This window comes from Zea mays, chromosome 4 (genome assembly GCF_902167145.1).
Source record: "Zea mays cultivar B73 chromosome 4, Zm-B73-REFERENCE-NAM-5.0, whole genome shotgun sequence".
Lineage (NCBI taxonomy): Eukaryota > Viridiplantae > Streptophyta > Magnoliopsida > Poales > Poaceae > Zea > Zea mays.
The window spans coordinates 190,195,172-190,215,698 of NC_050099.1; the positions used below are offsets into that span (position 1 = coordinate 190,195,172).

General features: G+C 41.7%; 1 long non-coding RNA gene across 1 annotated transcript; it reads left to right on the forward strand.

Moving 5' to 3' along the window:
- The first annotated feature begins 2,330 nt into the window (after positions 1-2,330).
- On the forward strand, positions 2,331-2,704 carry LOC103654287 (uncharacterized). The gene is made up of 3 exons (XR_566002.3): positions 2,331-2,379; positions 2,470-2,542; positions 2,640-2,704. It is a non-coding gene; the product is annotated as an uncharacterized lncRNA (long non-coding RNA).
- The last annotated feature ends 17,823 nt before the right edge of the window (positions 2,705-20,527 follow it).

Here is a 20,527-nt window from a genome sequence, read left to right on the forward strand (position 1 = left end):
ATCTTTGGAATCAGTTTCCTCAATATCTTCTTCCTCTGCTTCAGCGTTTGCTTGTTCTGCTTGTTCTGCATCATCATGAGGGATCTTTTCCGAAATCACTAGCCCCGATCGTTGCATGGCTTCGGAGATAGGGAGTCTCCGAAGCTTCAGTTTCCTCCCCCTCGCGCTCAACCCTGGCGGTAGAGCGGACTCTGGCCATTTAAATATGAACTTGTGAAACTTTAATATTTTCTTCCTCCGAAGCAGGTTTCAAACTGGAGCTTCGTTCGATTTCGACAGACAAGCTTCGGCGATGGTTGAAAATTTTGGCAGGAAAACAGTGCAAATAGCAATGAATGCTGTGGTAACTTCACACCTACTCGTCTGTTTATATAGTGCTGCAGGTAAGAAGGCGAAGCGCCAGAATTTTTACACCAGGCGGACACCCGCTTGCGCTCGCTGCGCGGTGGACCGCAGGGACAAACAGTAAACTCTGCAACGTGGGACCGCTACGTGCTGGGAAATTTAATCGTTTCTCGGCAACGAGCTCAGGGAAGGTGTTTTTTGGACCTTCGGCTTCCCGAAGCTTAAGAGACTTTTTTCACGGATCAAGCTCGTTACGAAAAACGATCTAGCACCGCGAAAGGGGCTACTGTTGGGTCTATGCTTCGTCGCCGAAGGTCCTCAAAAACAGGATTTAACAGTATTTCTAGAGTATAATGTGTGAACAGGTATCTTCGGATCCAAGTCGGCGTCACGGCAGACCAGAGTGATACGAAGGTTGATACAACGCCGAAGGTGTACGCAGGAAAGCTTCGGCGCGACAACAAAAAGTGAAACCGACTTAAAGATGAAAAGGCTATTTAGACCTCGGCAGATTACTATAGAATTATTACCAAGTGTAAAGGGCATGAATGTAATTTTGTATGGGTTGTGTCCCGTGCCTATAAATAGATGAACAGTACCCTCGCACTGTTCACGCGGACTTGGCATTCGCTTTTTGCGTCACACTTGTACTTTCATATCCTTTCAATCGGAGGTACACCTGTAATTCAATAATATCTTTGTTCATGTTTGATGAGTAATATATAATTATTTATGTTATCTTTTATATCCTTTACATTTTATCCTACGTCGTTATTTAATGAACTTATGAAGGTAAAATCCTTCGTAACCTTCGTCCGAAGATCATTATATCCTTAGGGAAATAATGCTTCGAAGGACGAAGGATTTTGACGTTTAACATTTTGTGTTGCCTTGTTCTTAATTCATAGCATTTGAGAACAAGCCCCCAACAAGATATTAGAAAACCCAACAGATTCTAATAAGAGGAAACTACTCCACGTGCTTGATGATAGCGAAGTAGTGTTTGAAGATGAGGAAGGCCCTATTACTCAAGCAGACTTGCAAAGGTGGTTTGTTGATGATTGGGATAAAAGAGCTCCTGTAAAAGTCTCTAACGATGGTTGCACCAATGACTTTTTAATGGTTGGTCTTTCCACAAAGGACATGCCAGTGACCAAAGCCGATTCAATAGATGTTTTATGTGATTATATCATGGCAATAGAAGACGATACGACACTAGAGTAAGTGCTCATTGATTTATTTATTTTATGTATATCGACTACTTAGATTCTTGATATAGAGTTTCGTCATGCTACATTACAGGAGAACATGGGTGCGAAGTTTCAATCCTTTTAAGATAGAAATATCTGTCAAAGACCTACAAAACATATTAACGACAACTCAAGATATGATTCTAAGATGTTTTGATATGGCTGTTCGGCTGCTTGCCAATAAAGAGTCACGTAAACCGAAAGAAGAAATCATAAATAATAGAAAGCATTATATGGACATGCGTTTTTGGGTAAGTTTGTTTCCAATCATTAATGTATTAATATATAGTATCTACATCTAATCATCATGTGTACATGTATATATACTGTCCAGAGAATGGTTGGTTTTGGTAAACTTCCAAAGTACCATCAGGATCCTACAACAGAAGAGTTGGCCAAAACACTAGATTGTTGGCCATCAATGAATTATTATATCACGGGTTGTAGATATGTAAGTATGTGTTCATTTCGAATGTATTTATAAAGGACACTTCTATTGTAGGATCCTAATGACTGATATTTTGCAGGTTCTCATGCCATGGAAATTCAATGGATGTCACGCCCTTTTCGTAATAGATCATGTTAAAAAGCATGTGACTTTTATCGATTTTACACCGACTCAAGATTGGTGTAAACACATGCCATACAAGAGGTTCGCGGAAGCGATTATCATGGCCTCAAAAAAATATAAGATTGCTTACAGCAAGAAACGTTCTGGATGGGCGGAGGATATCTTTAAGTGGGAACATACAATTCAGACTGGTGTTCCAATTGACTTAAGAGGGTATTTTCTTCGTACCACCTTCTCAGCAGTTCAAATTTTTTCTATGATAATCATTGTATAAAACATAGTTGCCCAAATATTATTCTATAGGTTTAATACCAGCTACCTCGTTCTACAAGCTATGGCCATGTGGGGGAATGACAGACGACTGAAATTTGTTGGGGTGAGTGTAGTACGTTTGTTTTATGTTCAAAACTTACATTCTAGCTATCTCGTTCTACAATATAATATATTTTGTTCTCTTATCTCTTTGTCTGTAGGATGCAAAGACTCTTCGAAGAAACTTTGTGATTGATCTTTTAAGTTATGAGGACAATTCATGCCGATATGCCATCCCTGCAAACATACAACAAAGACTTGTCGATATCGCTAAAAAGGATTAGCTGATTAGTGAACAGTTGTCGACACATTTGTCTGTAACTAATTTGTGTGATATTGATAATGTTTTCCACACGTATTTTGCATATTATAGTGATGTGTGTTGCTCCGTATCAATGTTTCATACAAATCTTTTACTTCCATCGCAACGCACGGGCACATATCTAGAATATATATTGTTATCGTGTTATTGTACGGTTCCGTTGCATATTATAGTGATGATAGTGCAAAATTTGTTAAAAGGTAAGGGCAGCCATAATGTACAGTGCTGTAGTTGTATGTTTCATTTCTTTCTCTAATAAGTATTATATCATTTGATCAAGATCAAGTCAATTTATGTTTGGGCAGGTTATAATGTTTTTGCCTTTTTATCTATTGTAGAGACACTTTCTACACGAAGCAAGCTTTCTATTGGTGTTGTGTGTCCATACAATGCTCAAGTTAGAGCAATACAGGAAAAGGTTGGGAAGGCCTGCAGGAGGAATGATTATTTCTCAGTGAAAGTAAAATATGTGGATGGTTTCCAAGGCGCGGAGGAAGATATAATTATCATATCAACAGTCAGGAGTAATGGAGCTGGTACAGTTGGGTTTCTATCAAACTTACAGAGGACTAACGTGGCTCTAACAAGGGCCAAGTAAGTTCTGCACCGAGCATTTAAATTTCACTTCAATTACTTCATAATCTTTTATCTAGTGCATGATAATAAAAACTGGAGCTACTTGGCTGCAGAGATTGAATTTGACATACTTGAGCTACTTGAGCTGCAGAGATTGAATTTGGCCAGGTAAGTCTCTTTTAGATTGAATTTGACATACTTGAGCTACTTGGCTGCAGAGATTGGATCCTCCCGTCCAGACAACCTGATAGAACGACAGTGTATAAGAACAGGGCTCTTATGATTAGTTTAAGAACTTGTATCTCGGTTCAAGAATGCATATATTTCCTCTTGGTTCATGTGTATCTCGGTTCATAGTTTGTTATAGCTTATGGCAATGAGGTGTGTTTATGTTTTTGGTTTGTTAATGGCAGGAAGTGGATGGAAAGAAGATTCAGATCCAGCTGACAGGGTTCATGGAAAAGAACTTATTGAAGTTCATGAAGGAGCTCTGGAGCCTTCTCCTCAGTGCGCAGCAGAATGCCAGTGGGGTGCCTCAACAGTTTCTGGATGAAAAGGAGGTTGAGATACATCAGAAAAAGGTTTGTTTCAATAAAAAAATATGCTACATTACAATCACCATATGGCTGGTCCAACATTGGATGCTATTTTCAACTAATTCAGATATTATAATGGGAGTTTATGGCCTTTTGTTTTTTTGTGCATTGTGTGACCAATAATGACAGTTCATTCATATGAAAATATGTATGTCTATGGACCTTTTTTGCATGAAATATCTGGAGGTGTAGAGCATATTTTTCTTCATCCTTTACATGTAATTGTTAGTACAACCAGTTAGCTCGTATTTAGTGTTTTTTTGTTCTTTGTTGTTTGGTGAAACCAGAACATTTTTCAGACAGCATCAAACTGTAGGTTATATTTAGCTTTAAGAAATTTGAAGGCCTTCTACTTAACACAGGCATAGGATGACAGGATTGTAAAGGAGATCCAAAAGAAGCCAGAAAAGGAGGGAATGGACTCAGAACTGGAAAAGAACAAAACGATGGTGAGCTATTCATTTCAGCTGTTTTTTTTTGTACAATCGATATTAGTGTTATGTTGTGACACTTTGTTTCTGATGACATTCAGATAGCTTCTCCGATTATTTGGGTTCATATCGTTATTTACGTAAACTACTGTAGGAAGGAGATGTTGGTAACTCAAGATCCTGTGGTGATCCAGTTGCCTCTGCTTTAAACAGTACAAATTTCAATATCGAGGAAGAAAAGGACAATGATTTCAAGCGCACCTCAAGACCAAAAAATAGGTTCGTTATCACTTTCTTGCATAATCTTGTAGGGTTTTACTACAACTTAGATGCATGCTTTGCATTAGATGTTGTTACTAGGTGCCCATATTTAGGTGATCCAGATCCTTTTCTATCTGTATATTCACCTCCGCGTGATGAATATCTATTTCCTTGGAACTCCCATTTGTGTGTTTTGTCTGTTGTCTGTGAGGCTTATAACTGATTATATGTAACAATCCCCACCAATATTTTTTTGGCCACTCCTTTGGATAGACTTTTTTAGGAATCCATAGCATTTTTTAGAACAGTAAACTATCAAATTGGTATTAAATAAATATACTTGATAAGAATTCCTAGATCTCGAATATTTCTGAAGTGTCATGACATTTTCAGTTCAAGCTGCTACTCCAGCTGTGCAAGGGCGTGGGTTTTGTTCACGGCCGCGGGGTGCTCCACCATGATCTAAAACCGCACAACCTGCTCATGGACCGCAAGACCATGGCGCTCAAGATCGCTGACCTCGGACTCAGCCGTGCCATCACCGTCCCTGTAAAGTACACGCACGAGGTCTGCTTCCCACTGCCACTGGTCTTCATCATCAGCCGTGCATTCAGTTTGAATTGTTTGCGCAGATTCTGACGCTGTGGTACAGGGCGCCCGAGGTTCTTCTTGGCGCCACACACTACTCCACGCCAGTTGACATTTGGTCTGTGGGCTGCATATTTGGTACCATTTCGATGAGCACATATTCTTGTCAAAGCAAACTGCTTCAGAATTCAAACCAACATATACGATTTCTAATTTGGTTGTAAATGGCAGCTGAGTTGAAATTTTCATCTGTTTAGTTAAGAAATAAGCTGTTCAGTGTCTAAACTTCATAGAAATAAGCTGATAACACATTTCTACTAATTATCTTTTAATTTTAGTTAGTCCAAATACCTTCTTAATTGAAATTTTCAATTAAGAAGGTATTTGGACTAAACTAGGGCTTATTAGGAGCTTTGCTAAGCGTATTGTAGGATCCTCCCAGATACAAGAGGCTCTTTTCCTTGATTAGTTGACCACTAGACTTGTAGTTATGTCAACAATTACATATGTTATTTGTGAAGCAAAATATACATATTGTTTAAAAGTGAAAGCCACTTCTCACTAGCTATCTCTGTATGTTGTTCAGTGCCATTTTGTGATGCATTAGAAACTAGATGTCATTCTATATCAATAATGCAATATACTTGTGCTTCAGCTAATTCGTTCATTTTGACAATAGGTGTAACAGACTATTCTGTTACTGGCAGCAAGTCAAAAGGAATACTGGCGGCTCAGACAAGCAAATCTACAGATATGCTCCATCTTCAGACCCCAACCATCACTCCACCAAAGTCCTCGTTCAACTTCAAGCCCAGCACCTCCATTCTTGATTCACAGATCGATGTGCTCAAGGCCAGCCCAAAACCACTCTCCATAGAACCCCATTTCAGCTCCAGCTCGAAGGAGGACGACTCCTCCAGCCTCGAGACCATTGTGAAGTGCAAGGAAGCCAAGGCAAAACTGTTCCAGAAACTGGCCGATGATGCCCTGAAGGAAGTAGACAGCTACCGGCAGATCGTGCGCGCCAAGACCCATAAACTGGAGGAGGAGTACGCCGCGAAGGTCGCGAAGCTGTGCTTCCAGGAGACGGAGGAGAAGAGGAGGAAGAAAGTCGAAGAGCTGAAGGTGCGGATGAAGCTGCGGATGCAGACCGAGATCCAGGGCTTGCTTGAGCGGATGGAAGCCACAAAGAAGATGTGGGTATAGGCTCCGGTTAACAATTGCATGTTGCTGCTGCTTAATTTCTTCGGGTATAGACTCCAGCTAACAACTGTCTGCCGCTGCCGCCGTTGCTGAATACCTGAGATTTGGTGTTGTCCATTAGAAGAGTTTGCCCATTGTTATGTTTCTTACCATCTTGTGTTACAATCTACCTGCTGCCTGCTGTTGTAACTTGTAAGTGGATGCCTAGCCTTGCGCTTGCTTATATAACTTGCCAGCATTCAGTTAGTGGTTTGCCAGTTTGTGCTGCTATATCATTGCAGATATTTTTTATATCATTGTCTTCAATTATATTAGGTGAGCGCCCGTGCGTTGCAACGGAGACATATAATACACACATTTTATATATAAGTCACTGTGATATTATATGTCCCCGTTGCAACGCACGGGCACTCACCTAGTATATAGAAGAAGCAAGGAAACTAAGAAATTTAACACAACCATGACAAAACTAAGGCTATGTTTCAATCTCACGGGATAAACTTTAGCTTTTTGCTAAACTTTAGCAATATGAATTGAAGTGCTAAAGTTTAGCTCCTTGTGGTGTTTGGACTACTCTAATAAAGTTTAGCATATTGGAATAAAAAATACACTCATACCCCTAATGCGGAGAGAGAGAGAGAATGGGGTTGGAGGGTACGATGGAAAATGGGTTCCCTGGCCCACGTTTAGCTCATTTTAGCACCCTTAAGCAGCTTATGAGATAATATGTGCTAAATTTTATCACATCACCATTAGCTCTCATGTTTAGATCATCAAATGGCTAAAAGTAGTTAAAAACTGCTAAAGTTTATCTCGTGAGATTGAAACAGGGTCTAAGAGGGTGTTTGGTTTATAAGGAATAATTTTTAGTCTTTCCATTTTATTCTATTTTAGTGTCTAAATTGCTAATAAATATACAACTAAAATAGAGTTTTAGTTTCCGCATTTAGTAACCAACCACCCCTCTAATTAAGAAACAAAAGAAAACTAAGAAAACCACGCCCCATGACAAAACTAAGAAATAAAAGAAAAGAAAGCACTGCACCACGCATCAAAACACAAGCCATGCATGATGTATATACTACATGCAAACTCCATCGGTCCCGATTTACTATTTCGTTTGACTTTTTTATTATCACAAGTTTGACAAACTCGTCTTATTAAAAAAAATCGAAAAAACCAAAAAATCGTTGTGATTTTGTTTACTATCAAATATACTTTACATATGACTTAAAATGTTTCATTTTTTTCTTGAATTTTTTGAATAAGACGAGTGGTCAAAGTTAGGGTTAAAAAAAGTCAAATGAATTATATTAATTCTGAAACGGAGGAGTATTAATTAGGAGGTGCAAGTGCAAGCAATCAGCTAGCTAGCTAGCTTGTAGACACAAATTCTAAAGTGCCCATCATGCTGACGGGAGCACGCTCACCTCAGCACAGGATTCGTCACGCTCCTAAGCATTACTACTGTATTCATTCAAGTAACAAGCTCAGATTTAGCCGCGCCGTGACATTTATGTAGAAAAATGCGGCAACTGTGTACATTGCATATATAGTTTTCCAAAGGCATTTTTAATTCTTAAATGCAGCGAACGATGAGCGTCGTCAGAAAAACGACTGAGCAACAAATACGGGTTTTCAGTCGTAGTGCTACTAGCACATGCATGCGCATTTGTTCCTTTCTGCCGACTACATCAAGCTAAGTATCGATAGGAAAAAAAAAATATCGAAGGTTGGCGATAAACAGAATTATCGGATTTATCGGAATTTTATCGGTGATAGACAATTTTTTCAGTACAAATTTGAAAAAAAAATGACTCAGTTTGTTTAAATGTCATATAGATTATATTTAGATATTTAACAAATAAAAACAACACAGACCATCCAATCAAGTAAATCTAGGGTTTTTAGTGTTCCGGAAGAAAGTGAGAAGATATATAGACCGACTAACTTCTAATTTGAACATTTTATAGTGTCAATTTAAAAAATTTGTAAATTTTGGCTGACAGAGGAAAAATATCGGAGGACACCGATAAACAGGAAAATCGGGTTTATCGGATATCATATCGTCGATAAAGTTTTCCCTGACTCACCTCAGCACAGTATTCGTCACGCTCCTAAGCATTACTACTACTGTATTCATTCAAGTAATAAGCTCAGATTTAGCTGTGCCGTGACGTTTATGTAGAAAAATGCGGCAACAGTGTGCATTGCATATATAGTTTTCCAAAGGCATTTTTCATTCTTAAATGGAGCGAACGATGAGCGTCGTCAGAAAAAAACGACTGAGCAACAAATACGGGGTTTTCAGTCGATGCATGCATGCGCATTTGTTCATTTATTACGACTACATTAAGGTAAGGTCTATTTTTTCCCCTTCAACTGGTCCAATTCAATAAGTAAGTTAAGGTGGTGTGTAGAGGTTACATGGATCTTTAGTCACATATTATTCATCTAAGTAGAAGAGAATTAACTTATATGTGGAAATGTTTCATACTCTTCACATGAGACAAATAAAGGGCTATAGAGACTGCCACACGCGCGTGCTCGCTCTCACTTCGTATTTTTTCATGTTATTTATCGCGTGACTTATGATTTGGGACAATGTGCGACTGTGTCATGACGTGTTCTAAACGCCAGCTTAATTTTTACTTTTTATGTATTTGGATATCAAATACCACACCTAGACTGCCACACCAACGAACCGGGAGTAATGGATACACACATTACGTGCGAGACTTCCGCGCGGTTGCATGTAGAGAGATTCCAGAGAACGGTTCCTAGAATTTAGCAGATCAAACATGTGGGGGATGGATATCTCCGGGTCCACATGCGCATGAAAACACGACCGGGGCCACCTAGGGCGTCCTGCGATGGGCCGACCGAAAATAAACAGGCGAAGCAAGCCCATTCTGAACCAGCAAAGGCCAACGTCCGAGTTAGGCACCACGAGAGCACGAGTATATCGGGCATGGCGGTTGCGCCCACCCGACAAGCTAAGCCTCCGGCAATAACTCGGGTGGATGAGCGCAGGGGTTCCCAAGATGTAGGAGGACAGTTCGCTACAACCCGGGAAATGGACAAATGGATTATGTTCGTCACCTGTGCGGGGATAGCTATCCTTGGTCGTGTATATAAGGCCAAGAGGCACTCCTACCATTTTCATCTCACCCCAGCCCACCATTCTCATAGTTCACAGCTTGTAATGTCATCCCAATACCAAGATCATCGCAGGACGTAGGGTGTCACACTTCTCGCGCGGCCCGAACCTGTATAAGCTCCCGTCATGCCACCGCACGAACCATCGAGTCACGATCAACAACGTCGTCCTGCCTAAAAGTATCACGAGGGTAACCGGGTAGGAGATGCGACGTTGATCAGCGCTGACTCCATGGCAGTCACTTTCAAGAGCATGATCACCTTTAGCCCAGAAGCAGTCTTCTGCTTTGGAACCATCTCTTGACACGGAGGGAACTTTGCATCGCATATCAGTTCCACCCGGGAGGAAATCTCCCTTGGGATCGCCAAAGGAAGCCATATGAGGAGACCACAAACTACACCAGCGAGAACCTCGCCAGCAGATAATAATGTGCATCATGTACGTCATTCTTTGAGGGTTTAGGGTTCAGGGTTTTTGGGACGGACCGTGTAGTAGAGATAGAGCCAAATATATATACGTACTATTATTAACACATGCATCATGTACCTTCTTATACTAACACATGTCGTATTCCATACACACAAGAGGTAACCACGTACTGTATGCATGTACCTTATTAATACATATATTAATACATCTGTACGTCATTCCTTGGAAAGTTGGAACTAATAATCAAGGAAAAATCCCCTATATGCTATTGGATTTTATATCCATATGCATCCCTTGTGTGTCATTGAATGGTATCTAGGTAATTTTTTTTGTGTATGGCATTTGGGCTTAGACATACATGGGATTGTTATAATTTTGATGGCATATATATACAGGGGATTGTCCTCACCAGGCCACCAGTTCCATTTTCTTTTAATATGCATGCATATCTACCCTGCTGAAATTAGTTAGCGTGCCGCCACAGCCTTGTCGTATGCAGAGCAGCAAAGCACCAGAATCTACACCCATGCACTGATAGATGTGCTGCAGATGCATACTACTGTATATGACAGGGACAGACATTTAGCAGGCCAAGTTTGCTGTGTGTGTGACTGTGTCACTGTGTGTAATATAATGAATTGTATACACTGAATTCTACCACGTACGGTCATTATTACCGTTAAATTAACGTGGCAAAAAAGGATTGGTTAGCTTTTGTCTTTGACGGTGTTTAAATACACTAGAGCTAATAGTTAATAGCTGCTAAAATTAGTTTTATACATCAAACATTATAACTAATAATTTAACTATTAGCTATTTTAGTAAATATAAGCTAATAGTTAGCTACATATTTGTTAGCTAGCTAATTCCACTAGTAATTTTTTTAGCTAGCTGACTATTAGCTCTAGTATATTTATCATAGTGAATTATATATATATATATATATATATATATATATATATATATATATATATATATATATATATATATATATATATATATAAGGCGATGGTAATGGAAGCCCTGGGCTTCATATAGGTGTGCGGAGCCCCAGCCAGACAAGTCGAGCCTAGTCGAACCGAATGGACCGATCCAGGCGGCCCGCTTTAATGTACTACAGTTATGCAATTATAATAGCTAGTACAAATATGCGTAAACCGACGTGGGCCACTTGTTCGAACGTGGGTCGGTGACGTGTAACCCGTAAATTGGGGAAGCGCATTTAAACAGACACTTACGACACCGTAAATCTATGTATAAAATTGCATAAATGGCTGTTACTCCCACGATCAGAGCGCCCACGATCAGCGCGGCCACGATCCTAAAATTCAGCGGATAATGGATATGCGCCGTGAATTTCGCGTCCACGATATTGGATATACGCATGGTACAGGGAAAATAATCATAATCTTCCAAAAAAGGTGGACAGTACGCATCATTTGATAGGGCGCGGCTGGGTGAAGGGCGTAATTGATCTGGAAGATGGCGGCGCCATGGGGTAACAAGTCCATAAGTGAGTATACGACACCGACGTCTGTTCATCGACCAAATCAATGCTTGGATATCGTAACAATGGTGCAGGAAGAACAACAAGGAGGGAACCAGTTAGCGTCAGATGGAATTACGCATACAGAATCAGCTACTGCTGTAGATGTGATAGTCGCCTAGAGGGGGGGTGAATAGGGCGAAACTGAAATTTACAAATATAAACACAACTACAAGCCGGGTTAGCGTTAGTAATAAAGAAACGAGTCCGCGAGAGAGGGCGCAAAACAAATCCCAAGCGAATAAGCAAGTGAGACACGGAGATTTGTTTTACCGAGGTTCGGTTCTTGCAAACTTACTCCCCGTTGAGGAGGCCACAAAGGCCGGGTCTCTTTCAACCCTTCCCTCTCTCAAACGATCCCTCGGATCGAGTGAGCTTTCTTTTCTCAATCACTTGGAGCACAAAGTTCCCACAAGGACCACCACAAGTTTGGTGTCTCTTGCCTCAATTACAAGTGAGTTTGATCGCAATGAAGGAATCAAGAAAGCACGATTAAAAAGCCAAGCGACAAGAGCGACGAATAACACACGGATCACTTTCTCTCTCAAGTCACTAATCACTAGTGATCTCTTTTCTCAATTGTGAAACTTGGAGAGATGGAGGCTTTGAATGTGTCTTGGAATGGATTGCTAGCTCTTGTATTGAATGTTGAAGGTTGGAATGCTTGGGGTTTTATGAATGGAGGTGGTTGGGGTTGTATTTATAGCCACCAACCACTTCCTAGCCGTTGGGCCATTCTGCTGAGCGCGGACGGTCCGCCCTCCTGGTGCGGACGGTCCGCCCCTGTAGATCAACGGCTGAAAATGCAACGGTCAGCAGTAACGGCTATATCAACGGCTATATTGCATTTAATGCGTCGTCAGATGTCAGACAGAGCCAGTCGCGGACGGTCCGGTCGAGCACCCCGGACGGTCCGCGAGGCCCTCTATAATTCATTTCTCCGAACCCGTCACCTTCGGGTTTTTCGGTTTCTTACCGACCGGACGGTCCGCGCCTGAGGCCGGACGGTCCGCGCGAGGGCTCGGACGGTCTTTGCTTTTCCTCCGGACAGTCTGTAGTGGAAACTTGTGTTTTTGCATTGGTTCTGTCCGAGGGGTATCCCGATGTCGCGGACGGTCCGCGCTTGGCCTGTTTTTCCAAAAAGCTTCTCCTGTCCGGAATAATCTACGGTATTCCGGACAGTCGATTTAGTATAGTTGTATATGAACCTTTGGCACCTGTAGAACATATAATCTAGAGCAAACTAGTTAGTCCAAATTGTTTGTGTTGGGCGTTTCAACCACCAAAACTATTTAGGAACTCGGTGTACACCTAATTCCCTTTCAATCTCCCCCTTTTTGGTGATTGATGCCAACACAAACCAAAGCAAATATAGAAGTGCATAATTGAACTAGTTTGCATAATGTAAGTGTAAAGGTTGCTTGAAATTGAGCCAATCTAAATACTTATAAGATATGCATGGATTGTTTCTTGCTTATTTAACATTTTGGACCACGCTTGCACCACATGTTTTGTTTTTGCAAATGCTTTTGTAAATCCTTTTCGAAGTTCTTTTGCAAATAGTCAAAGGTAAATGAATAAGATTTTGCTAAGCATTTTCAAGATTTGAAATTTTCTCCCCCTGTTTCAAATGCTTTTCCTATGACTAAACAAAACTCCCCCTAAATGAGATTCTCCTCTTAGTGTTCAAGAGGGTTTTGATATACTACTTTCTTCCCCATTTGAACACAATAGAATACCAATTGAAAATATTCAACACTAAGTTTTTTGAAATTGGTGGTGCGGTCCTTTTGGTGCGGTCCTTTTGCTTTGGGCTCATTTCTCCCCCTTTTTGGCATGAATCGCCAAAAACGGAATCATTAGAGCCCTCGAAGTGCTATCTTCCCCTTTGGTCATAAATAAATGAGTTAAGATTATACCAAAGACGAAGTCCGATCCTTTAGCTTTGGGCTCTTATTCTCTCCCCAAAGTCCTTTTCTTTGATGCTCATGCTTGTCTCCCCCGAGAATGGAGAGTTGCTTGGAGTGACGGCGAGAGATGAGTTACGGAGTGGAAGCCTTTTGTCTTCGCCGTAGACTCCAATTCCCTTTCAATACACCTATGACTTGGTTTGAAATAGACTTGAAAACACATTAGTCATAGCATATGAAAGAGATATGATCAAAGGTATACAAATGAGCTATAAGTGCAAGTTAACAAAAGAAATTCCTAGAATCAAGAATATTTAGCTCATGCCTAAGTTTGTTAAAAGATTGTTCATCAAGAGGCTTGGTAAAGATGTCGGCTAATTGATCTTTAGTGTTAATGTATGAAATCTCGATATCTCCCTTTTGTTGGTGATCCCTAAGAAAATGATACCGAATGGCTATGTGTTTAGTGCGGCTATGCTCGACGGGATTGTCGGCCATTTTGATTGCACTCTCATTGTCACATAGCAAAGGGACTTTGGTTAATTTGTAACCGTAGTCCCGCAGAGTTTGCCTCATCCAAAGCAATTGCGCGCAACAATGGCCTGCGGCAATATACTCGGCTTCGGCGGTGGAAAGAGCGACCGAATTTTGCTTCTTTGAAGCCCAAGACACCAAGGATCTTCCCAAGAACTGGCAAGTCCCCGATGTGCTCTTCCTATTGATTTTACACCCCGCCCAATCGGCATCCGAATAACCAATCAAATCAAATGTGGATCCCCTGGGATACCAAAGCCCAAACTTAGGAGTATAAGCCAAATATCTCAAGATTCGTTTTACGGCCGTAAGGTGAGCTTCCTTAGGGTCGGCTTGGAATCTTGCACACATGCATATGGAAAGCATAATATCCGGTCGAGATGCACATAAATAGAGTAGAGAACCTATCATCGACCGGTATACCTTTTGATCCACGGACTTACCTCCCGTGTCGAGGTCGAGATGCCCATTGGTTCCCATGGGTGTCTTGATGGGCTTGGCATCCTTCATCCCAAACTTGTTTAGAATGTCTTGAGTGTACTTCGTTTGGCTAATGAAGGTGCCTTCTTGGAGTTGCTTCACTTGAAATCCTAAGAAATACTTCAACTCCCCCATCATAGACATCTCGAACTTCTGTGTCATAATCCTACTAAACTCTTCACATGTAGACTCGTTAGTAGACCCAAATATAATATCATCAACATAAATTTGGCATACAAACAAGTCATTTTCAAGAGTTTTAGTAAAGAGTGTAGGATCGGCCTTTCCGACTTTGAATCCATTTGCAATAAGAAAATCTCTAAGGCATTCATACCATGCTCTTGGGGCTTGCTTGAGCCCATAAAGCGCCTTAGAGAGCTTATAGACATGGTTAGGATACTTACTGTCTTCAAAGCCGGGAGGTTGCTCAACATAGACCTCTTCCTTGATTGGTCCATTGAGGAAGGCACTTTTTACGTCCATTTGATAAAGCTTAAAGCCATGGTAAGTAGCATAGGCTAATAATATGCGAATTGACTCAAGCCTAGCTACGGGTGCATAGGTTTCACCGAAATCCAAACCTTCGACTTGGGAGTATCCCTTGGCCACAAGTCGAGCTTTGTTCCTTGTCACCACACCATGCTCGTCTTGCTTGTTGCGGAAGACCCATTTGGTTCCTACAACATTTTGGTTAGGACGTGGAACTAAATGCCATACCTCATTCCTAGTGAAGTTGTTGAGCTCCTCTTGCATTGCCACCACCCAATCTGAGTCTTGAAGTGCTTCCTCCACCCTGTGTGGCTCAATAGAGGAAACAAACGAGTAATGTTCACAAAAATGTGCAACCCGAGATCTAGTAGTTACCCCCTTATGAATGTCGCCGAGGATGGTGTCGACGGGGTGATCTCGTTGGATTGCTTGGTGGACTCTTGGGTGTGGCGGCCTTTGCTCTTCATCCTCCTTGTCTTGATCATTTGCATCTCCCCCTTGATCTATGCCGTCATCTTGAGGTGTCTCATTTGATTGATCTTCTTCTTCATCAACTTGAGCTTCATCCTCATTTTGAGTCGGTGGAGATGCTTGCGTGGAGGAGGATGGTTGATCTTGTGTAGTTGGAGGCTCTTCGGATTCCTTAGGACACACATCCCCAATGGACATGTTCCTTAGCGCTATGCATGGAGCCTCTTCATCACCTATCTCATCAAGATCAACTTGCTCTACTTGAGAGCCGTTAGTTTCATCAAACACAACGTCACATGAGACTTCAACTAGTCCAGTGGACTTGTTAAAGACCCTATATGCCCTTGTGTTTGAGTCATAACCAAGTAAAAAGCCTTCTACAGTCTTAGGAGCAAATTTAGATTTTCTACCTCTTTTAACAAGAATAAAGCATTTGCTACCAAAGACTCTAAAATATGAAATGTTGGGCTTTTTACCGGTTAGGAGTTCATATGATGTCTTCTTGAGGATTCGGTGTAGATATAACCGGTTGATGGCGTAGCAGGCGGTGTTGACCGCCTCTGCCCAAAACCGGTCCGAAGTCTTGTACTCATCAAGCAAGGTTCTTGCCATGTCCAATAGAGTTCGATTCTTCCTCTCCACTACACCATTTTGTTGTGGCGAGTAGGGAGAAGAGAACTCATGCTTGATGCCCTCCTCCTCAAGGAAACCTTCAATTTGAGAATTCTTGAACTCCGTCCCGTTATCGCTTCTTATTTTCTTGATCCTTAAGCCGAACTCATTTTGAGCCCTTCTCAAGAATTCCTTTAAGATCTCTTGGGTTTGAGATTTTTCCTGTAAAAAGAATACCCAAGTGAAGCGAGAATAATCATCCACAATAACTAGACAGTACTTACTCCCGCCGATGCTTATGTAAGTGATCGGGCCGAATAGATCCATGTGCAGGAGCTCTAGTGGCCTGTCAGTCGTCATTATGTTCTTATGTGGATGATGAGAGCCAACTTGCTTTCCTGCTTGGCATGCGCTACAAACCCTGTCTTTCTCAAAATGAACATTTGTTAGTCCTAAAATGTGTTCTCCCTTTAGAAGCTTATGAAGATTCTTCATCCCAACATGAGCTAGTCGGCGGTGCCAGAGCCAACCCATGTTAGTCTTAGCAATCAAGCAAGTGTCAAGTTCAGCTCTATCAAAATCTACCAAGTATAGCTGACCCTCTAACACTCCCTTAAATGCTATTGATTCATCACTTCTTCTAAAAACAGTGACACCTATATCAGTGAATAGACAGTTGTAGCCCATTTGACATAATTGAGATACGGAAAGCAAATTGTAATCTAAAGAATCAACAAGAAAAACATTGGAAATGGAATGGTCAGGAGATATAGCAATTTTACCCAAACCTTTGACCAAACCTTGATTTCCATCCCCGAATGTTATTGCTCTTTGGGGATCTTGGTTTTTCTCATATGAGGAGAACATCCTTTTCTCCCCAGTCATGTGGTTTGTGCACCCGCTGTCGAGTATCCAACTTGAGCCCCCGGATGCATAAACCTACAAAATAAATTTAGTTCTTGACTTTAGGTACCCAAATGGTTTTGGGTCCTTTGGCATTAGACACAAGAACTTTGGGTACCCAAACACAAGTCTTGGAGCCCTTGTGCTTGCCCCCAACATATTTGGCAACTACTTTGCTGGATTTGTTAGTCAACACATAAGATGCATCAAAAGTTTTAAATGAAATGTTATGATCATTTGATGCACTAGGAGTTTTCTTAGGCAACTTAGCACGGGTTGGTTGCCTAGAACTAGATGTCTCACCCTTATACATGAAAGCATGATTAGGGCCAGAGTGAGACTTCCTAGAATGAATTCTCCTAATTTTGCTCTCGGGATAACCGGCAGGGTATAAAATGTAACCCTCGTTATCCTGAGGCATGGGAGCCTTGCCCTTAACAAAATTAGACAATCTTTTAGGAGGAGCACTAGGTTTGATATTGTCTCCCCTTTGGAAGCCAATACCATCCTTGATGCCCGGGCATCTCCCATTATAAAGCATGCTACGAGCAAATTTAAATTTTTCATTTTCTAAGTTATGCTCGGCAATTTTAGCATCTAGTTTTGCTATATGATCATTTTGTTGTTTAATTAAAGCCATATGATCATGAATAGCATTAATATCAACATCTCTACATCTAGTACAAATAGATACATGCTCAACAATAGATGTAGAGGGTTTGCAAGAATTAAGTTCAACAATCTTAGCATGAAGAATATCATTTTTATCTCTAAGATTGGAAATGGTAGCATTGCAAACATCTAGTTCTTTAGCCTTAGCAATTAAATTTTCATTCTTTACTCTAAGGCTAGCAAGAGAAATGTTTAATTCTTCAATCCTAGCAAGCAAATCATCATTATTATCTCTAGGATTGGGAATTGAAACATTACAAACATGTGAATCAACCTTAGCATTTAAACTAGCATTTTCATGTCTAAGGTTGTCAATCATCTCATGGCAAGTGCTTAGCTCACTAGATAGTTTTTGACATTTTTCTATTTCTAGAGCATAAGCATTTTTAACCTTAACATGTTTCTTGTTTTCTTTAATTAGACAATCCTCTTGGGAATCCAAAAGGTCATCTTTTTCATGAATAGCACTAATCAATTCATTTAATTTTTCCTTTTGTGCTATGTTAAGGTTGGCAAAAAGGGAACGCAAGTTATCCTCCTCATCACTAGCATTATCATCACTAGAAGATTCATATTTAGTGGAGGAGTTAGATTTAACCTTCTTCCGTTTGTCGTCCTTTGCCATGAGGCACTTGTGGCCGACGTTGGGGAAGAGAAGCCCTTTGGTGACGGCGATGTTGGCGGTGTCCTCGTCGTCGGAGGAGTCGCTTGAGCTTTCGTCGGAATCCCACTCCCGACAAACATGGGCATCGCCGCCCTTCTTCTTGTAGTACCTCTTCTCCTTTCTTCTCCCCTTCTTGTCGTCGCCCCTGTCACTGTCACTTGATAATGGACATTTTGCAATAAAGTGACCGGGCTTACCACACTTGTAGCAAACTTTCTTGGAGCGGGACTTGTAGTCTTTCCCTCTCCTTTGCTTGAGGATTTGGCGGAAGCTCTTGATGACGAGCGCCATTTCCTCATTGTCAAGCTTGGAGGCGTCTATTGGTTGTCGACTTGGGGTAGACGCCTCCATCTTTTCTTTCGTCGCCTTGAATGCGACGGGTTGAGCTTCGGATGTGGATGGATCATCAAGCTCGTTGATCTTCCTCGAGCCTTCGATCATGCACTCAAAACTTACAAAATTTCCGATAACTTCCTCGGGGGTCATTTTAGTATATCTAGGATTACCACGAATTAATTGAACTTGAGTAGGGTTAAGGAAAATAAGTGATCTTAGAATAACCTTAACCACCTCGTGGTCGTCCCACTTTATACTCCCGAGGTTGCGCACTTGGTTCACCAAGGTCTTGAGCCGGTTGTACATGTGTTGTGGCTCTTCCCCTTTGCGAAGCCGGAACCGACCGAGCTCCCCCTCGATCGTTTCCCGCTTGGTGATCTTGGTGAGCTCATCTCCTTCGTGCGCGGTTTTGAGCACATCCCAAACCTCCTTGGCGCTCTTCAACCCTTGCACTTTGTTATACTCCTCTCTACTTAAAGAGGCGAGGAGTATCGTTGTCGCTTGAGAGTTGAAGTGCTCGATTTGGGCCACCTCATCCTCATCATAATCCTTGTCCCCTACGGATGGTACCTGTGCACCAAACTCAACAACATCCCATATACTTTTGTGGAGTGAGGTTAGATGAAATCGCATTAAATCACTCCACCTAGCATAATCTTCACCATCAAAAGTTGGTGGTTTGCCTAATGGGACGGAAAGTAAAGGTGCATGTTTAGAAATGCGAGGGTAGTGTAGGGGGATCTTACTAAACTTCTTACGCTCTTGGCGTTTAGAAGTTACGGAGGGTGCATCGGAGTCGGAGGTTGATGTTGATGAAGTGTCGGTCTCGTAGTAGACCACCTTCCTCATCCTCTTTTGCTTGTCCCCACTCCGACGCGGCTTGTGGGAAGAAGATTTTTCCTTCTTCTTTTTGTGGTGAGAAGAAGATTTCTTCTCCTTCCCTTTGTTGGAGGAGATCTTCTTTTTCTCCTTCCTCTTGGTGCGGGACTCTTCCGATGAAGTGCTCCCGTGGCTTGTAGTGGGCTTTTTGCCGGTCTCCATCTCCTTCTTGGCGTGATCTCCCGACATCACTTCGAGCGGTTAGGCTCTAATGAAGCACCGGGCTCTGATACCAATTGATAGTCGCCTAGAGGGGGGGTGAATAGGGCGAAACTAAAATTTACAAATATAAACACAACTACGAGCCGGGATAGCGTTAGTAATAAAGAAACGAGTCCGCAAGAGAGGGCGCAAAACAAATCCCAAGCGAATAAGCAAGTGAGACACGGAGATTTGTTTTACCGAGGTTCGGTTCTTGCAAACTTACTCCCCGTTGAGGAGGCCACAAAGGCCGGGTCTCTTTCAACCCTTCCCTCTCTCAAAAGATCCCTCGGATTGAGTGAGCTTTCTTTTCTCAATCACTTGGAGCACAAAGTTCCCACAAGGACCACCACAAGTTTGGTGTCTCTTGCCTCAATTACAAGTGAGTTTGATCGCAATGAAGGAATCAAGAAAGCACGATTAAAAAGCCAAGCGACAAGAGCGACGAATAACACACGGATCACTTTCTCTCTCAAGTCACTAATCACTAGTGATCTCTTTTCTCAATTGTGAAACTTGGAGAGATGGAGGCTTTGAATGTGTCTTGGAATGGATTGCTAGCTCTTGTATTGAATGTTGAAGGTTGGAATGCTTGGGGTTTTATGAATGGAGGTGGTTGGGGTTGTATTTATAGCCACCAACCACTCCCTAGCCGTTGGGCCATTCTGCTGAGCGCGGACGGTCCGCCCTCCTGGTGCGGACGGTCCGCCCCTGTAGATCAACGGCTGAAAATGCAACGGTCAGCAGTAACGGCTATATCAACGGCTATATTGCATTTAATGCATC